Raw genomic sequence first — 6,000 nt, forward strand, 5'->3', positions numbered from 1 at the left:
GGGGACATCCGTGGTGCATGGGCCAGTGTTCTTAGGGGATCCCGGGGCCCCATGGGGGAGGTGGGTGGTCTGGGTGGTGGCGCCCGCTCCTTTTCCTGAGTTGAGCTGGCCTGTCTCCAGGGGTGGCGGGGCGGGGGGGGGGCGGGACGTGCTACCAGGGAGTACCTGCGGCTGGCGTCTGTGTGTGGGTTCCGGGCGTGGTTGTGGGTTCTGGGGCTCGGGTTGGGGGCGGGGGGTGTGGGTGGCTGGTTCGGGTCTTGAGCCCCATGGTTGGCGGGTCGGCGCGCCGCTGGGGTTACCGGCCCTGTGGGTGGGGTGGCTGGGCCTGTGTGTCCCTCTGCCTCCCTTGGGGGGTGGTGGCCCGCCATGCATGGGCTGGTTAGGCGTTCCGTCTGGTCCTGTCAATCTGAATCCTGCACCTGACTGGCTGTGCTAGGCGCGGGACTCACCATGTGGCCTCCATCATGGGTGGCGGTCTCCTGTCATCACAAAGGGCTGCCGAGGTACCTGCCCTCTGACGCTCTCGACGCGCGGGATGCTGGTCACTGGGGGGTCGGGCTGTGGGTGGGGGTGCCATCTGCCGCCCTCTATTCTGTAGTCTGCATGCTCGGCGGCTGGGGGCTGACCAGGGCCCTGATGGGGACGCGGAGCTGCCTGACATGGCGGAGGTGCATGGTGGACGCTCTGCGCCCTTGGCTGATCGCTGTGGGTTGGCTGCCACCAGGTATGGGAGGTGGGCAGACTGGGGTGCGGTCGGGTCCGGGGGGAGGGGGTCTGCGTGGTTGCTCCCCGGCCTGCTGTGCCCCTGGATCGATCGGGTCGAGACTCCCCTATCTCTCTCAGTGCCAAAACTCATACTCAGCACATACACCACACAATAGGCCGAGGGCTTGCGAGATGGGCGGGGTGCAGGCTATGTGGTTGGGGATGCGGCGGGCAGCTACCATCTTGCCTGTCACACTCCTGCCCAAGCAGCTTCTCGTCCGTCTCAAAATTTTAATCCCACTCACATTAGCTTAGAACACATACACTGGCACACCAATCCTACTCCAAACAACACTCCATCAGACCAGGGCCTGCGGGACAAAAGGGGTGCGAGTGATCCGATGAACACTTATGCCTGATGGACTCGCACCCCCAACCCCGCAATTTTAACTGCACTGGGGGTTTTTTTTCTCAGGGGTGGCTGGTCGCTGGCCTTGCGCCTGGTGGCTTGGGATGTGCTGCGACCTGGTGGGGCTGCGGAGAGCGCCGCCGGGCCCTTCCGGGGCCCCTGGGGGGACTGCTTGTCATTGTGGGTGTGGGTTGGGGTGTAGGGGGCGGCTGTTGGCCTTTTGCTTCTGCGGCGCGGCTTCTCTGCTGCAGGGCCCCGGGTGCTGGGGGTGGCGTTGGGCCTGTGTGCCGGGTGGCCTGCAGGCGTTGCCGGGGGGGAGGGGGGTGTGGCATCGAGGTGCCCCACGCTGGGCGCTTGCTGCGTGTGTGGGCGCTTAGCTGCGGTGTGTGGGCGTCTGGTCAACTGCAGTGGGGCGGGCCTCCCCCCTTGTGCGGGGCGTGGGTGGGTGTGGGGGTCCTGCCGGCCCGCCCGTGGGGCGGGTGGCTCGAGGAGTGTCGGTCTGTCACCGTGGGACCGTGATCTGGGCCTGCGGTCCGTGCCCTGCGCCCGTGGCCCGGGTTCTGTGCCGGCGGCTGCATCTTGTGCCTGCGCCCGGGGGTTGGTTGTATGTGTGCGCCCCTGGGGTGTGGGGTCTCCTCGTACTCCCTGGGACTGGGTCATGCTCCTCGGGGCTGGGCGTTGGAGGCGCCACAGCCCTCTGACTTCTCTGGGGGCCTGGGGGTCTTCCGTGGCTGCAGGGCAGGGTACCCGGGGATCTCCTATAGCCGAGGGTTGTCCTCAGGGCTGAGGGGTTCGGGGGGCTTCATGGCCCCTTGCGCTGCTTGGAGGTGCCGCAACATATTACCGACCTTCTGCACCAGTACCAATGGGGATAAGTCATGTACACTTACCGGTGGACATCTTACACACACACGCACGCACGCATGCACGAACGCACGCACGCACGCCTGCTTGGAGTGCACCCCAGCACCCTCCTGGTTGCATTCCTCTCCTTTCCTCCCTCATTTGCTTCCATAACTATGACAGGAAGAGGCCACGTGACCAGTTGTAGTTCCAGTTTTCCTGGACCTAATTCAGTTTTTCAATACATGTTGTCGTCCAATGTTCATGTTTTTGTGTAAATGTTGTTTGTTTCCATGGTTATTTGTCTCACCGTGATGATTCTCCCACTCTTGGAGTAGCGATCAGTTGTTTACATACCCAAAGATGATAAATAGTTCTCCAAAGAGGGGGGTTGGTGGTGGCTCTCCATAGCCAAAAATTGTGCTCTTGTCATTCTACAGGTCATCCACAGGAAAGAGTTATTGCAGCAGTTCTTGATGATTTAAGAATTAATAAAGAGTCGCATTGCAGGTTGAGAACTTGAACTCCACTTGCAGACTAACTCTGTCCTGAATGCAATACAAATACTCTGTGTTGTATGCCATTGCATGCTGACAGCACAGGTTAAAAAAAGTAAAAAAGACAAAGTAGTATAAAGACGAGATCACATTTCATCCTCACTCAACCTTGTGTGGAGATAAGGGTAACTTGACAGAGCATTGTGTGTATGATGTCAGAGCATACCTGTGACCTGAGTTTGGCTGTTAACCCATTGTATGAGCTCTCTTGAATTGATTTGATCAATGGATGATTGAGGGGGGCATTGTCTTGTAAATGACACCTGACTAAAGGTACACAACCTCTCATCGGTATAAAGCCTTCTTCGTCCGAAGCAGGAGCAGACTGGTCAGGAGACTGCTTTGGAGCAGTACTGAATCTTTCTCTTTATTCTGGAGAATAAATATCTTTAATATTCTCAGTTTTGTTTTCTTGTAGCGGCAGATTAACCTCACAGAAAATGCAGGAGAACTTCTTCTACAGTACATAGTGTGAATTGTGTACGTACTGTATGTGTGGGTGCCCAAGTGTGTGAGTGGCGCTGCCCTTAAAATTATATTTGTATTGAGATATATTGTTGATAGAGTGTAAGCATTTATTGCTTTACACTACTTAATTGCATTAAACCTCCTTTAACCTTCTTCAGTAAGAGATGGTGTGAAATCATCTTCATGTGGCCATTATTGCTCAAAGCATCCCAATGTTCAAAATTAGGCAGGTGGGAAGACTTCAGCATTAACTCAACACAAATAAAACCTGAACTGGAACTGTGTGTTTAAATTTCCACTTGACACATTTATTGCACTTTTGCAGAATTTACTATGCACAATAAGCTCTATGAGCTCTAAAAATACTAAAAATACTAAAATGTGCGCGATCGATACAAGGTGCTCGCGCAGGTAGCTGCAAGGGGCAGCGCCCCAATCGTAATTCTGGATCTATAATTATATAATAGAATAATTAAACAGAGCAATGGTGTGGTTAAGTTAATTTTAAGGAAAAAAAAAAAATTCTTTCATTAAGTAATAAGGCACATTAACAACTAGAGAAATTGCAGAGTCCCAAAGGGACATTTCACTGCACATATGTATGACCGTATAATAATCTCTTGAACTTGAATTGTGGTAGTTCAGAGATGTCACTTAACCACAAAATGAAAACCTTCTGTACTTGTGTTCTTCCTCTTCTAAAAATAGTACCACAGATCATAGATATCAAAAATGACATTTCTAAAATGCATTTGTTTGAAGCATGGAAATAACTGTACAACAGAAAAAAAGAACAAGCCTTTCCAAAATAGAAAAATAAATAATGATGATGATGAATTAATATTTTTTCCAAACTACTGTATATGAAAAATAGAATCAAATAACCATTGTCCTCTGCTCTAAAGCCGATTCTTCACAATGACCACGTAGAACAGCGCTCCTGTGAGTAGCACGATCCCGACCAGCATCCATCACCTTAAACACTCCTTCGACCTCCTGACTCTGGCAACAGCATCTTCGCTGAATACCTCCGCAAAGTGGTGCTGTCATGATGATCACGAGACGGACAGAAAAAAGAAGATTAGAATGAAATAAAGTTTTACATAGCCAGCAGCAGTCGCCACAGTGGTTGTGTCTTGAGTGTCATACAGCAATTTATTCATGTGTTGTTGTTGTTGAGTCGGTTAAACTAACTTCAGCAAAAACGCTTGAACAACTTTGAATGTCAAGGAACGTTGGCACTCAATTTGGAACTCAAAATGTTTCGCTCAAAGAGTCAAAGAGAACAAGGCTACTTGCGCCTGCTAAACATCTTGGTTCAACTCGTGCACAACATTAGTTTGCCTGTTTGGGTGTTTGTCTATTTAATTTGGACAGTGACAAGAAGGACAGAACAAAGAAACTTTCTAATATAACAAATGATTTTTTTATTTGTGATTATAAATTCATAGTTTATTGGTCTGCACACATCACCACTGACAGGCTGTTAGGGTTGAGTTTGGTTCTCAGCCTTTCTACCACACTATTTTATTCGGGAAATTAGCTTTTAGTCTATATGACGAAATCAAATGTTGTTTGAATTTCGGCTACATTGGGAACAATTTTTGACAAATAACCATTTATCCATCCACTTGCGTCAGAAGGAGGGGCAGACTGGCCACCGGGAGTACCAGGCATTCCCCTGGTGGACTGCTTGTCAGTTGGCCTGGTTTCAGTTGGGCCTGTACCGGCCCAACTGAAACCAGGCCAACTGACACCAGGTCGGTTTCTTTTTTCTTTTTGTTTGCCTAACCCAATTTAAATGCATTAGTTGAAATAACAAAGTCTCTACTCAAAATGTTAAGGCAACAAGGTTACTTTGTTTAAGCCGAGGTACTCACCCATCCTCCCTGACTCTGGATCCATGGATCAAGGTGGTGGCCCATGTATATGGTCATCCAGTCTACTATGCGGGGCATCATGTTGTTCATCTCCTTCTGCACGCAATCACGCAGAGGGCACCTCCAAAGGCAAACAGGCCCACGATGCGTCCCCAGTTGATCCCGTCCCGAAACACCTCGTCCATCACGTTCTCAAAGCTGTTGTAGGCCGTGGCGGGAGTGATGTGGAGCTGGGACAAAGTGTCGCTGAAGGCTTTCATATAGCGCAGCTCAAACTCGTCCGCCAACTCCCAAAGTGCCTTTTCACTGGTGCTCTCTGGCCCCAGCTGCAGTATTGGATAGTTCTGCTGAGACAATTTGTAGCTGATGAAAGAGACCACAATCTCTCTGTTGCTGTGCTCCATGCTGAAAACTGCCAAGCTGCTCGGGCGTAGACCTCTTTCTGCTGTTATTTTTGGTAAGTCAGTGGGGTAGCGCAATAATTTGCCAGTTGGAAACTGATGGCATTGTTCAAACACTGAATCCCCATTGGAGGAGAGCTTTGACATCACATAGAAATCCCATGGGGCTGGTGGCCTAGGGGTGCAGGGGCTATATGGGGGATTATTCATCATTTGGCATCATGACATTTGGCTCCCTGTACTAACTACCGCATCTGACGTTGTTACATGTCACAAAGCTGAATGACTTCTCTTTTTTGCTGGGCATGAGGTCTGGATTTATGAGAGGTCCAGTGCTCCACCACCTGTGTCAGAAGAAAACAACCTTTTTGGCTTTGGTGTCAGAGCGAAGGACACCAGGAAGGAAGTGTGGGACAGGAGGGCTGATGGGTATGCAGCATTCATCATGGGGAAAAGGTGTGCTTCAGGTACAAAGATGCAGTGTCTGCAGGAGTATCTGTTGAGAGAAAACAGGTCTCTCTCTACACCAGTGTCTGACCTCTGCTGACCCCTTACATTAGTCATTCAAAGTAATTTGTGACATTTTCTCATAATATTCATTAAGTTGTGCATTACTCTTTGAATTACATTATTTTCACCATGGACCATTATTAAAAATCTATAATATGTTGTCTTACAGTGATGGAGGATGACCCGGATTTGGAGAGGGAAATGCTCAGCTTACCACCGTCAAAATT

General features: G+C 50.1%; 1 pseudogene across 1 annotated transcript in view; it reads right to left on the reverse strand.

The window, feature by feature from the left end:
- LOC307247670 (bcl-2-like protein 1) overlaps positions 1–5,266 on the reverse strand; it is a 31,539-nt pseudogene extending 26,273 nt beyond the window's left edge. Inside the window, exon 1 of the transcript in view lies at positions 4,863–5,266. The product of the transcript in view is annotated as a bcl-2-like protein 1 (transcript). The remainder of the gene's footprint in view (positions 1–4,862) is intronic.
- Between the last annotated feature and the right edge of the window lie 734 nt (positions 5,267–6,000).

Source organism: Zeus faber (assembly GCF_960531495.2).
Source record: "Zeus faber genome assembly, contig: SCAFFOLD_30, whole genome shotgun sequence".
Taxonomy (NCBI): Eukaryota; Metazoa; Chordata; class Actinopteri; order Zeiformes; family Zeidae; genus Zeus; species Zeus faber.